The 14,896-nt window shown below is 36.9% G+C and overlaps 1 protein-coding gene across 1 annotated transcript in view; it reads right to left on the bottom strand.

Annotated features, from left to right (window-relative positions):
* htr1d (5-hydroxytryptamine (serotonin) receptor 1D, G protein-coupled) overlaps positions 1-14,601 on the bottom strand; it is a 28,063-nt gene extending 13,462 nt beyond the window's left edge. Inside the window, exon 1 of the mRNA XM_014015001.1 lies at positions 14,256-14,601. The gene's annotated coding sequence lies outside the window, so the exon portion shown is untranslated. The remainder of the gene's footprint in view (positions 1-14,255) is intronic.
* Positions 14,602-14,896: the final 295 nt, after the last annotated feature.

Below are 14,896 nucleotides of genomic sequence, written 5' to 3'. Positions count from 1 at the left end.
CACACACACACACACACACACACACACACACACACACACACAGTCTAGTACAGCTATAATTTTGGGGGACCTTGCATTGACATCCATTAATTTCTACATTCTAACAAATATTACCAAGGAATGTTCAAACCAAGACTTGCACATTTTTGTCTTACAGAAAGTATCATTTGGCCTCTGCACCAGATACCACTGCCAATAAAAGCAAAAGTACTGAAGTCAATAACTTCAAACATGCTTTAAAAATAAATAAATTCAGACTTTTAAGGTGCTTACAGGAGAAAAGTAATACAACAGTCTGCAACACAAAAATATAAGAAAAGATAAAACATTTTGACTCACTTCATGAAATCCATCCTGTTTTAAAACTATTTTACTAAAACTAAAATCAGGTAAATCAGTGTTTAAATGCAAAGTTCTGTCACGTGTCAACTGATCATTTAATCAGCATTTATTGCTTTTGTCTCTGAAGGATGTGCAAGGTGCACACATGAATTCTGCAACCCTTCAAACGTAATAAAGTTAAAAATTAAACATTCTCTCAATAATTGAAGCCAGGCTACTTCATTATTTGCATCTTTTATAGTTTCCAAAAACACCAGGAGAGTCAGAAATGGCATTTTCACCTTTTCTTGCTCGCACAAGGCTTCACCTTTTGCACCATCTTGCATTCACTGCTCCTTCAAGGTTTATTCCGATTTCAGTGGATTTTTGGTCAGAACACTAAGATAAATCCTTTAGCTTGCACCAATTGAGAAAAACTGAAATGAGTTGAAATTCAACACTCTGCTTAAGTTATCTTTTTATAATTCTAAGCTTTTTTGCATTTTTTTCTTAAAAAATTCACCAGCATTTCATTTTCAGCAGGGAAATTGAACACATTATGTTACTGGAGACTAACGGCTGCTCAAATAGTGATTAAAGCTACGTTTGAAAGTATATGTAGGAACATTTTAGTGTTGACAATAGTTTTAGGTGAAATGTTTTGAAATTTTGAGCTTAAATCAAGAAAACATATAATCAGGGAACAGCTTACATAATGTACACATATGGACAGAAATGTTGGTACCCCTCGTTTAATAAAAAAATCTCACAATGGTCACAGAAATAACTAGAATCTGACAAAAATAATAATAAATCAAAATTCAATGAAAATGACCAAATGAAAATAAGACATTCAACATATATTTTTAATAAAACCCAGGCCTGGAAATAAATAATGATACTCCTGAACATACTGTAACCACAGGGACATGTTAAATCAATGTATGTCCACTAATTAACATCACTGGTGTCTACAATCTTGTAATCAGTCAAGGACCTGTACATAGTGCTACAGTCACTGTGAATATTGATGACACGGTGTGGACCACACTCAACATGGACCAGAGGAAACAAAGGAAAGAGTTATCTCAGGAGATTAGAAAGGAAATTATAGACAAGCAAGTTAAAGGTAAAGGTTTTGTCAGATTCTAGTTATTTCTGTGACCATTGTGGGTTTTTCTTTCATTAAACGAGTGGTACCAACAATTTTGTCCAGTGTGTGTATTGCTTAAAACAAGCTTGCCCTTTCTAGAGATCTGAACCAACATTTGTATTTCTCACGTGATCCTGGAGTATGATAACCTTTACCTAATGCATTCCCTTTGATCTTGCATGTTTTGTTGTGTGTATGAGTCATAAAAGCAAAGGGTCAGTGAGTCACCCAACGTTTTGGTGCAGTGAGTCTACCTGGAGGTAACTGAGTTTGTTCGACAGGCACACTGAAGATAACATTAAGGCCTGCTCAAAGTTTGGTTTTCTTGTTCACAGAACCTAAAGATAAAAAAGTGTAGAGATGTTAACTTTAATCAAACCCAACTGTAGCACTTTAACACCCCCAAAACTGAATGCTGCAGCTCTCTGTGCATTGTGGTGAGGAACTTCTCTACAAAAGATGTTCAGGTTTGATTGGTTTGAACAGAGAGGCTTATTATGGAGCAGCTTTGTGCAGATGTTTTCAAACTATTGTGTGCTTTATACTAATTATACAAGGCTTTGTGGCTTGATGACACAATTACATTGTTTTTGTGAACATTAGCAAACCAGGCTTAAACTTAAAAAAAGAGGGGAAATGCTGATTAAGCAACTATTTGTCTTTTGTTGAAAATTCCAGTCATTACATCCTAAAACTAGACTGTAATTTTTTCAGCAAGTGAAATTTTTTCATAAAGTGAAAAAATTGGTCTGGCTTGCACTTAAGGTAGTTTTGTAAAATGTGCCCTCAAAGGATGAAGCATTGATGTAATGGAGACAAACAGGCAGCTGCACCTTTTATAGACCACTTTACCGCACTTCAGAGTATAAAAATATGCAAAGCTCTTTGTAAATAAGAAGAGCAGAAGCAGATTTAAAAGCTTGTTGTGGCAGATGAAAACTTGCTGGAGACAAGGCACAGGGAGGCACAAGCAGATAAAAACCAACAAAACTCAAATGGCGATTGAGGTGAAGCTGAGAAACTAAAAGGATGAGCTGATGAGAGAGAGTGCTGCAGCTGTGACAGGTGAAAGAGGGAGCAGGTGTATGGGCGTGGCCAGTTGACTGAGGGAGCAGAAACTGAGGAGAAGTGACTGATGACACAAAGATTAAACAAATGAAAGTACAAGGAGCAGAACTAAACCCAAGGAGAACAAACCACAGAAAACAAAACACAAAAGGCAATAAAACACAAAAACAAACTAAATGTACCGACCCTGACAATCTGTGCTCAGACTTTTCTAAACTCGGGGAACAGATGTTTACAGCCTGTTGTGTTTTACAGAAACTCGCCTACAGAGGCAAAGTGCTAATCTTTTTTAAACGTCAAAAAGGTTTGCATGGCATCGTCGCAGCTCTTATACTCGTCCTGAAAAGCCTGCTGAATAAAACAAACAAAACAAGAAAATTGCACACTGAGCCTAAAACTTCTATTTGTCCTCTAAGTGCTGTGTTTTCCAATCTACTGACATTTTGTCTTTACAGGCTTTCAGGCAGCAAATTACAGCCTCTTGGATAATGTGAGACAACCACCTCCCTCAGCTGCCTTTAAGTAATGGAAACACAGGCATCTTTCAGCAAGTAGTCAATCCCGAAATATTGACCACTAATGGGCCGGGCAGCTGCGGCTGGGAGAGCGAGGAACGCCAGCATGTATAAACTCCGACATGACCCCTGCTGTCACGGTAATTGCCAAATTGTCATGATCCATGATAACAACTTTCATCTGGAGGGCCCGTTCTTTGAACGGAGCACTAATTATATGAACTGCCTGACTGCAGATCACAGAGGTGGAGGGGGACACTGCAATAAAAAAAAGAGTAAAGGGGAAATTATGGAGAAAAAAAAGGATGAGGGAAAGTGGAGCCTGGTAAATTAGAAGGACAAACAAAGTGGTAAAGATAAAAACAAATCATCCTAAATAAAAACATCAAATAACAGAAGAGGGCACAGTGTGAAGGGCTGTCCCCTCTGGTGGAACAACAGCATGAAAAAGGCTGAATAAAAAGAAAGGAGAGCTCGATTTTCTGCTTTGAGAGTGACAAACTGATTTCTCACAAAGAGGCCGATTCCCTGGGAAGATTCCTGTTTTAAATCCAATAACAAACCCACAGATGCTGCCACGTTTTACAAAATTACTTTAATTGCAGTCTCGGGAGAAAGCGTAGTAGGAGGAGCGCTGCTTATCTGATGAAAGGAACAAAGAAAAACATTCAGGTGGAGATAGCTGAGAGAAGGTAATATGAGCACGTGTGCATCTCCTGGAGTTAAATCTGGGATTATAACAAACTCTTGGAAATGATTATTTTCACTTTTAAAACTGATGTCAATAATGTGCTTTTGAAGATGTTCTTTTAGTAAATGCAGCAATCTGGCACAGGGATCCCTAAATCTCTATTGCAGGAATGAGTCTTTCCAACTAAACAATTCCCAATCACAGGATGTCAAATACTGCTGCTGCCAGCTGAGAAGAGCTGGATCTGACACATGGCTTTTGATCAAAGTTACAGGGAAAGAGCCAAAATCTAACAAAGACCAATATTCCCTTCAAACAACCTTGACAGAACTGGAAAAGAGAGAGAAAGAGAGACAGTACAAATGATAGTAAAAATAAAAAGTTGTTGATAAAAGCAGGATGTTTAAGAAAGCTTAAATGCTGAGCATCAAAAGCCAAAATGCACACAAAACAATCTCAGCCAAAGCTTTTGCGGATGAAGTGACTCGTGGCCTCGACACAAATCCACTTAGTGAGACTCGTCTCGCATCTGTTCAAGGGTTCGGGTCACAGTAGCTGCCACGAATAGTACAGGTCTGTCTCACTGAGAGCTTTGGTGAGAAAGAAAATGAAAAACTCCCATTAAGTTTATGTGTTAAAATAAAATCTTAATGGAAAATGTCAATAAAAAATTCAAGATACAGCTGAACCCAAAACAAGTGTGACAGCTTCAGGACAAGATTAACACAAACCTTTTTTTAAATGATTTTTAAAGTGCCATTTGTGCCATGATTCCTTGTTATCAGCTGTTATCAGGTCATAAATAAGAAGATTATGGTTGTACAGCTCAGGCTTGTTCACTGAAATGTATTTTTTAGAGCTATAAAAGTATGCAAATCTTGCATCTTCTTCATTTAAAACCCTTTTTAAAATGATTATCATGTTTTTTCTTCATGCATTTGGAGATTACAAGGATTTGTTCTGCCAATCTTTACTTCTCAAATTGTAATCTAACACTTTTCAGTGTTAAATGTGTTTTTGTATTATAATTATAATAATCTATTGTAGAACACTAAGCACAACACAAAACATAAGAAGTTTAGAACATTTTTGCCTCATTGATTGTAACTTTTGAAATCAAATGAAGTGGTTCAGACTTTAGCTTGGATAACCACAATGACACAAACATGTTGGAGGCGCTGCAGCAAATAAACCAAACTTCATCCATGAACTGGAGCCACATAAGCTGAAGCTCTTCCTTTAGCCTCTCTTCATCTCAAATAAATCACGATGAGAAAATGTGTATCTTTTATTTGCTGACATGCTAATGATGCAACAACGACGCCACTTGTGTACACTCACGGCCATATTTTGAACAGTTCAGATCAATGTTTGATGGAAAAATCCTCAAATAAAATACGACGAAATCGGCTTGAAGCAAACCATTCATCTTAGCAGTTTGAGCTATGAAAGTGGCAATAAGAGCCTAAGGCAGGAATCACGGGGGATCAAGTGAGTTTGGATTTGGATTCTCTTTCCTGTGCCTCCCAGTTGTTTGGTCACCGGCTGCTATCTCCTCCAGCCAGGACCAACAAACAGATCCCAGCAGGAATGTCTTTCCATAGGTTTGTCAGAGCCAGAGCCTGGGGAAGCTGCAGCTTTCTAAAACATAAAGCATAACACAAAGCATGCCCATTTCTGCGCTTTGTTAACTCAGTCAGATGTATTTATCATTTTAACTACAGGGCATTTTGAAAGTAACATTGATGTGCAGCTGATTCAAAGGAGTCCTATTGGAAAAGAAAATGATAACATGCCCAATTTTCAACAGGTTAGCATTCATGCTTCCTAAATTAGACTGGAGAATTATTAACTCTGAACTTTCTGGTTTGCAGTATTTTTTCTTCTGAATTTCTGCACTTTTAAAGCACTCTTCTCGGAGAAGTGTGTAGTCTTGTATGTATATATTTTTGAAGAAGAAACAAAAAGGCTAAACATGGGTATTTCAAAATAGATTCAATAAAATTAGAGTTTTTTGTGTATATAGATTAAAAAATGTTGATAAACTTGCTGTGACGGATAGGCAGGGCTCGCTGTAGTGATATTTAGCTCTATGATTTTGGGTCTTCTTTGAGGTGAAGTTCAAATTTCAAAGTAATTTAAAAGTAAATCATAATACATTTTTGCCATATATTTTAAACAAATATGAATAAGAGTCATAAAAAGACAGAAAAAGTGTCAAAGGTTGTTTAGAAATTGTTTGTAATTTCTTTACTTTATTGTTTGTTTCACATAAGCAGAGTTCGGGTTTTATTGATACTGCTTAAAAAGAGCTGATGAAAACATGCACCAAAGTTCACAGTAAATGTGGAGCTAATTTTTTTGAATGTAGATTTAAAGTCAGTCAATAACTTAGACTTTTAAGCTGGTTGAAAAATTTTGACTAACTACTAATAAAGTATATTTATTATTTCTTACTGCCATAAATAATAATAACAATAATAATAATAATAATAATAATAATAATAATAATAATAATAATAATAATAATAATAATAATAATAATAATAATAATAAATATTTACCAGTCAATGCTTAGAAAATTTTCACCACAGACCTGGTGAGACTTGAGGATGAACTGAATTTATCTCTACTAATGTTGGCTAACCATCTTCTCAACAGGTCAGATATGTGTAATGGAATCCTAACAATAAGTCTAAAATGTATTATTATTTTACACTGAATATTACATAAATCAGAGGCAAAACTTGCTTGTATTTAATAATTTGTGCTAAATTGTAGCATGATTAAGCAGAGTGTTACTCTGTATAATGATATAAGCTACAGAAGATAATATCTGCTATCCAATTCAGTAATTAACAGTAACTGCATCAGCTTTATAAACTTATTTTAACTTCAAACAATTATATTATTAACTTCAGTTCTGGTCAAATTGTGGTAAATAAGACCAAATTTGCTTACTTGTGAAATGAGAATATTTAATGGAAAATGGCTTAAACTTATATAGTGCTTTCACCCATGCATACACACATATTCACACACTGATGACAGTAAGCTACATTGTAGCCACAGATACCACACTGACAGAGGCCGACTGAAACGGCTGGATGGGGGATCGAACTGGCAACCTTCTGGTTCCAGAACGACTCCCCTAACCACTCAACTACAGCCGCCCTATGAGTGATTTCTCGTGTCAGCAGTTTATCTAAAAAAAAGGCTTAAGTGAACAGTTCCAAGGTTCATCCTGCTCTTTGTACTTCCAGTTTCTCCAAAACGTTATTGACAGAACTCTGATGGTGGAGCAACCAGCATGTGAATAATGCTTTCTCTGCTTCTTCAAAGAGTTGCTGCTTTCTCAGAAAAAAAGGGATTTTACAGCTTAACTCATCTTTAGAGAAAAAAAGCCCCTCAATCTGTTTTACAGAAGCTGCTATCTGCCAAATCATGTGATGCACAGTATTGTAAACCGCTGAACAAACAGATGAGCAGAACATTAAAACATCTGTAGTGTTTTTGGTGGCTCTGCTGTATTATATCTAGTTCCCCAAAGGTGACACGTAAGAACAACACAGTTTATGTTAAGTAAAGACAAATAATAAATTGTGGAGCAAAGCTGCAACTCAGCGACAGATCTGCTTCTTGTTCTCCACGTTTCTGTCCAAGTTACCTCCAGGTCTCACACCCATGAAATTCCTGTTCTGAGCTGCCAGATCCAAGTGAACATGGAGTTCTTTACACTGTGTTATTTATTCTGTCGCGTTGCCTGTGAATTACAGTAAAACGAGGAACAAGCAGCTCTGATTCAATGTTTGTGTAAAGTAAATCCAGATTTGGTTGTTCCTGACACCTTGTTTTTTTAAGTTGCAGTTGCTACACTTTTTTTCCAAAGCAGGTTAATGCAGAGGCATCTCTCCAAACTTTCTGTCATTTTCAGCAGGCATTTGTTGCCAGGACCTGAAATGATTCGCTAAAATGACACCTCTTCATTTAGATTTACATTAGAAGCTGGCAGATTTTGATACAGAAATTGAGTTGGCTGCATTATGACTCAGGCTGATGTGTTAACTGCAGGACTACCTGTCTGCTTTACCTCCTTATTCCTTGTTTGAACAATTTAATTTAGCCTCTTATTGGTTTTCTGCACTATGCAATGATCACATGTCATGAAAGCCTGAAGAACTTTTTTATTTTTCTATTTACCATCTTTATGTGAATTTACAGATCGGGGGTCTCATTTATAAAGGATTGCGTGGAAACCATACTAAAAGTGAACGTACGGCCAAAAGGCGGAAATGGTGTACGCCAAAAAAAATTCAGATTTATAAAATCGTGCGTACGCACGTTTCAGCGCATCTTTCCTTTATAAATCACAGCCGCACGTCAGAGTTTGCGCACCAGGTCCTGCCTCAGGTTCTACCCTCTACACACCCACACTTAATCATAAACAGTCAATGTAAAGTACCTCATGAATGTTAAGATGTATTTAAATCAGTCAGCTGATCAATGCCAACAAAAGTGATTGGTTCAGACGCTCCGTCGTGCGTCTGGAGGATGACAGGTGCTGACTGACAGCTGCTCACGTGAACAGAATGTCTGTAACTGACACAGATTTTCCCTCATTTTGCTTTAGAGTAATCTAATGATTTTTATTAAAAAAAATCTCAGCTTCAAATTAATTTTCCCTCAGAGCCTGCAGGACGATAAAAACAATAAAAATTAAATTAAATGTCAGATAAAATTAAAAGTAAGTCCACCCCTCTTCTCCTCGTCCTCTCCCCCTCCTGCCTGCTCTGTTTTCCGCGGCAGACACCCCCGCCCCGTGCTTGCGTGTGCACCCACACACACACACACACACACGCGCGTGACAAATACGGGCTTTAAACGTGTTATAACATTCACACTGGCGAGGTGGATGCGCCCTGCGCGTGTATCCAAAGCGTGACTTTTGCTGTCCTGCTCGGGGAGGGGTCTGTGGGTCAGGGAGGGGTCTGTGGGTCAGGGTCGTCTGAGGAGGAAGCAGATGAAGGGAGTTGCACACGGGAACTTTTATTTAAGATTTAAGTTTTTTATTTCAAAGGTCCTCATGGCTCAGCAGCAGAAGCATAAATATTACTGTTAAGAAAGCTGATGATAAAGTTGAATAAAAATCTAAGTCTTTTGAAGGTAAATTAAATATCTGACAGTGATCATTACACAGTGTGGCTCTAATTCTTCACTTCATCATCTGTGTCACAGTTTCACGTCTCCAAAATGAGCGTACGCATGGGTCAGAGCTGGCGTGAGGCACCACACATTTTCACGTCAAGTTTGGATTTTATAAATCACAACCTTGGCGTACAAAGTGGCGTACGCAAGTTTCTGGGCTCAAATTGTGCGTACGCCAGTTTTGTAAATCCGACCCCAGATGGCAACTTAAAATGCACAAGAAGTGACTGGTAAAAGAAAGAATAAAATTGAGAGCAAGGAGGGACAACAACAACTGACTTTATCTCCAAGAAAACAAAAAGATGCTTCTGCATTCATTTTACAGCTTTTCTCCACTGAAACATGTCTGGAAGTCAAATCTGTGAAATAGTCTGATGGGAGCAACTCTTGTTTGTGTTGGAGTTCGTGTTGGTCTTACTCTGTAAATAAGTCACAAAAGATTTTGCTTTAAGATGAAGTTAAAATACTTTACTGTTTTCCTCTCTTGTTTGTGTTTTACCCAATCTACTTAATTATCAATAATCTTTCACACTTCATCCTCATCTTGATAAGATTTGTTGTTGATGCGCTTTGGTCAAATACCTATAATTCATCACTCTGCACAGGATGCAGAGGGATGATTCATTTGTAATGCTTTAAATGAAACTCCTAAACTTTTGCCTAGTTTCGAGTGCAGCCAGATATTAATGCTAACTGGTCCCGGCCTCTTTCTCTAGCGCTCGACTGTAGCATCTTACTCAGCTCACGAGTATGGAAAATATTTTGTTACACAACAGCAGCCTGAAATTTTACACAAATTCAGCCATAGATGTACAGCTTTTCTCAGAATAACCAGAACCAGAACACTGCAGTCATTCACGTACTGGCCACTTTGTTTTAAAGTTTATCATATTTCATTTAGATGTGTTTAAAAAGAACATACTACGTAACATATTTAATAACTGTAGCAGGACAATTAATTAAGTTATAAAACAAGACTTTATAGGGTCATAGTTTTCACATACACTGCTAAATTAATATTTCAAACCAGCATGTTGCATATGCAATATTTAAATAAAACTTATCTTGAACCACTGGATTGATTTTAATAAAACGCTTAGAAAGAGATCACTGGATACACTCTAAAAATGAAATGTTGGATTTACTTAACCATGTTATGTTACCTGGTTCCACTTAACTGAGTTGAGTAAATTCAAAGCAACGTACTCATGGTCTTTGGCTAAAAAACTGGTATACTGCTTTGAATTTTCTCAACTCAGTTAAGTGGAACCAGGTAACATAACATGGTTAAATAAATCCAACATTTCATTTTTTACAGTGTATGAGTCAGCCTGATCCAAGACAAACGCCACAAATAAATAACCTTAACAAACAAAAATGTTTGTACCTCTGTCAGTTCTACGGGTAAGATTATTTGTCTTGTTAGTCTGAAAATTTGACTCAAATTAAGTCAAAGATTTCTGCCAATGGAGTAAGAATAGATTCTTGAAATAAGAAAAAAAATGAGTCAAATCAAGTATTTCAAGAATCTTACCAAGTAAAAATTTGTTACTCCATTGGCAGAATTTTTTACTTAATTTGAGTCAAATTTTCAGACTAACAAGACAAATAATCTTACACATTCTGAAAACAAGATTATTATTCTTACACAATCAGTTCTTGTTTAGTAAATCAGTCTCAAAACAAGATCAAAAAGACTTTTTGGCTGGATATAAGAGTTTAAAACTTGGTTAGGTGGACATTTTTTGCAGTGTAGTCATGCCCATTTTCATTTAATACTTTGGCATCCAAGGTGGTGGGCATTCCTTTAAAGACTGCTGTCATTTATTTATTTACTAACACAATCACATAGATTCCTGTAAACAGTTGATCATATATCCTACTGATAAACTGCGGCTGTGCTGAACTGTTTGTCAGTGTTATTACAAGTGAAATGTTACTTTGTTTAATCCAGTCAGATTGCCACTGCAACAGGAAAATCCACCAAGGGAACAATCCGGAGAAGAGACGGGCGAGCTCCGAAGCTGTTCAGTCAATGAAAAGTATTATTTGAAGTATTTGTTAAAAGAAAAGCAAGAGAGATGGTATGAATTAGAATTGGGGTGTTCAGCGTGTGAACGCTGTAGTTCCCAAAGTTGATGTTGGGACCCACAGGTCCTGAGATTTTTTTCTGAATTAATCACATTTAAAAATGACTACTGACAACATTTGTTTTTACAAAGTAGTGAGGTTAGTGCACTTAAAATGGACAAAAATAGCACAATTAAAATTGTTACTATACTCTTGTTTATTTAACATGATAACAATGTTTATAAACCAAAACTAATTCGGGGCACAGGTCTCTGCCGTTATTTTGTTGGTCAAAAACTGAAAAGTTTGAGAAACCCTGTTAAAGTATCTATCAAAGTCAGTAACAGTTAATGCTGATCATGTGAATGATGAGTCAGCACTATTCTTTTCCTGGTTTTATTTTCCCGTGAATGATTTGCAATCTACAGATCTGTATGTTGTTCTTTTTGTTTTATCTGCTCCCGTCTGCAGGGCTTACCACAGCAGCATGCAAGAGATTTGACTGCTGTGACTAATGCGTTTTGTAACTTTTAGACTTTCACTTTTTTTTTTACTTTCTTTACAAATATTTTCCCATAAAAGCATACATGTCAGGTTGTACGGATTGTCTGTACGGTAATTTWCACCGATTTTTTTGTTGTTGTTGTTGTCATTTTGCAGGTAATGTATAGACAAATCTCACAGATTTTTAACGGCTTTTTTTTTTTCAAAAACTCAGTTTCAAATTTATTTTACATTTCAGAGCCTGTAGGACGTTAAAAAAAATCAATAAATAACCTCAAATGACCCATCCTTTCCTCTTGCTTTGCGCTGCAGACTGACAGTCCCTGCTCCAACCCCTTGCATGTGATTAATATTAACTTGCTTGCAAAAATTACAGACTTTCGAGGCGTATTGTACAGGTAAACATACTCCGAAGGGGTTGACGTATATAAAATACATTGAGATTTTTTCAGTTCCAAAAACATTGTTTTCTTTTTAATCTGCTTTAGCTTATTTGCTCTGTTTTTCCTCTTGTTATGCAACTTTTAAAGCTTCTTTGCTATTTCTAGCTTTTTGCTAGCCTTACTTTTACCATTCAGCTAGCCCTTCCATTCTTTTAATTTTACTTAGTTTACTTTTAACTAACCTTTAGCTAATAGCTTCTTGTTACAGTTAGCTTTTACCAAGCTTTTTTTTTCCTCTTTTGGCTATAGCTAGCACTTCGCTACTTTTAGACTTTTAATGTGAGTTTTTATTTCTTTTAGCTTCAACATACTTCAGCAGTTTCATCATGTTCAACTAGATTTCAGCTTTTTATTTATTTATTTTTATTTAGACAGGTAATCTTACAGGTAATGTTTTTTTTTACAAGAGACCTGTAAACAACTTCAGCAAATTTTAGTTGACATTTAATATTTAGGAACATTTTGCACCAAACAAATAAATGAATAATTGTCTAGTTTTTAATCTAAAGCAGTTTTATTAGATATTTGTAGCTTTCAACAGCACTTCATGTATACAGTACCTCAATTATACACTTAGAGCTCCAGTAGCCATCTTAATGTTTTAAGATTCTCCTATACATCAATACTGTATTTTATGAGCAATGATAATGATAACAGGTTTCAGGAAGTGGCAGTTTGGTTGATCCATTCAATAATCAAACATCCTCACATATTAATGATTAAAATTGAAATTTAGACTTTCAATAATTAGCGACAATTAAGTGATTTTCACAGCGTTGTGACTGAGATGAGAGAAATGGTTTATGGTGAGTGGGGATAGATAAAGAACTCATATGAGCGAGGACTTTGAAAGTGGGCCCATTGCTCCCCCAAAAAGACCCTTTTTGATAAAATAAAACCACACTATTTACAAATTCAGCTGTGCTGTAAGCAATAAACTATACCATTTTTTATTTAGTGACAATAATAAGCAGGGAGTGGATATGTGCAGCATTTACTGATGAGTCGCCAATTTAATTCCCTTTCAGATCAACTCCTACATCTAAGGTGTGTGTGATCTGTGTGTATTGTGCATGTGTGTGAGTCTGAGCAGCGGCTAAGTGAGAGAGGACAGCAAAAGAAAAGGTTTCAATGTGAGAGCCGGACTACAGAGTCCAAATCCGTGCAAGTCTTCCAACCAAATGGAAGGACATTGTGTGCTGAGAGGTGCTTTCCATCAAAGCGCTGTGGGTTCTCCTCATTCATTTTGCCTGATATCTCTCACATCAGTTGGCTACTTAAAGCTAAAATGCAGCACTCTCTCAGAGGAGAGACACCAGGGAGGGTTTCTGAAAAGCTTGAGAGCACAGACAACAGAATCATTTCCACCCCGCTTGAAATGTACCTTTTTTTTCCACCACATAAGAGCAGAAAATTTACATTACACTGAAATGTATCCATTTTTTTTCTAAACGTGAGGCTAGAGACCCTCTAAAATATATTTTTTCAGATACATAAAGGCATCACACTGAGTAAAGAATGCCATCTATAAATGTCTCCATCAGCCAAGTGTCAGGCTCATACAATCAGATAACTTGTTTCTCCTCCCCTGCATGTGTTTAATGAATTCAGCTGCATGCTACATCAGTACTGGAGGTTCAATCTCATCATCTTCACTGCAACCTTTTAAACAAGCCTAAAAGACTCTGTATGAATGAATATAATGATGCACAAACCAGTCTTTTAGAAAATCTTGAAGCAGACATTTACTCTGCTGGAAAACTCACATCATCCTGAGTGGGCAAACTTTTCCAAGTTAAACTGCAACCAGAGATGACATCATGTTTTAAAATGAAACAAATGTCTCTTTAAGTCCAGAAATCTTCTCTTACAAGCTAAATCAGTTTGGGTACATGAGCATTGGGTAGGTTTAAACAGCATCACAACATGCTGTTATTTCTTTAACATTTTATATGGTGCGTGACCTATAGAGGGCTWATACAATCTGTGCTTGTAACATTTTCTTTTACGTGAACCCTGTCACAAAGATGAACCATTTGGCACTCAGTGACCTTACAACGCATTATTTAATCTTGTAAGAACTCCCTGCAGAGCTGCCACAGATTTCTAAAATATTTTTTATTGTTTGTTTGTTTATAGTCGCGTTTTTTGCTTTTATTGGACCTTTATTGAGAATAATAAGTCGAGCCTGCTCTGTTCTGCGCACTCAGATCCGTGCGTAATGGTCAGCAGCTTGCGCTCAAGGATGTGAGGAGGAAATATTTAAAAAACGGTTTCAGACTTACTCTGTTCGTTTCCTCGTTTGTTTTTGTCTTCTTTCATTCTTAATATTAAATGAAAATAAAGATGATCTGGAAACAAAGCAGGAATCCGTGCGGCGGCCGTCATTTACGCGCGCGTCCAGCGCAAACAAACAGAATGAACAGACTGGTCCCACTCAAACCATATCGGGTTCTGCTGATGTTCCAGCCGTTCTGCTTGTGCTCAGATCGATTCACATCTCAAAGCAAAAAAAAAAAAAAAAATGGTAGAACGCGTATATCTTAGAGTATCACTGTCCTCTCGGTCCGCGCGCGGAGCTTGTTGTGGGATATCTCCAGCTGCAACTCCACCCGCGTGCACGGAACACGAGGTTTCCCCCTCCAGTCCTGCAACTCTGGATCATTAAAGAGACTCGAACAGGGAGCGTTTGGGCTGAAGTCTCTGGTTTAGTTTACTGAACGCACACAGACACGAGGGAAAACGATATTTTCAGCCTAATTTCAAATAAAACATCAAAATTATCAGGTTTTACAATGAGCCCTTTTGGAAATGTAAATTATTTTTATGCAACTCACAACAGTGCATGCGCAAAAACACATTATTTGTGTTTTTTTAATGGTTGAAAAAGTCAAATAAAAACAAGAGGAAGTGAACACACAATCAG

Source organism: Austrofundulus limnaeus, unplaced genomic scaffold (genome assembly GCF_001266775.1).
Source record: "Austrofundulus limnaeus strain Quisiro unplaced genomic scaffold, Austrofundulus_limnaeus-1.0 Scaffold2, whole genome shotgun sequence".
In the NCBI taxonomy this organism is placed as follows: domain Eukaryota; kingdom Metazoa; phylum Chordata; class Actinopteri; order Cyprinodontiformes; family Rivulidae; genus Austrofundulus; species Austrofundulus limnaeus.
The sequence above is the reverse complement of the archived record's forward strand: the minus strand, read 5'-3'. Positions and strand labels throughout refer to the sequence as shown.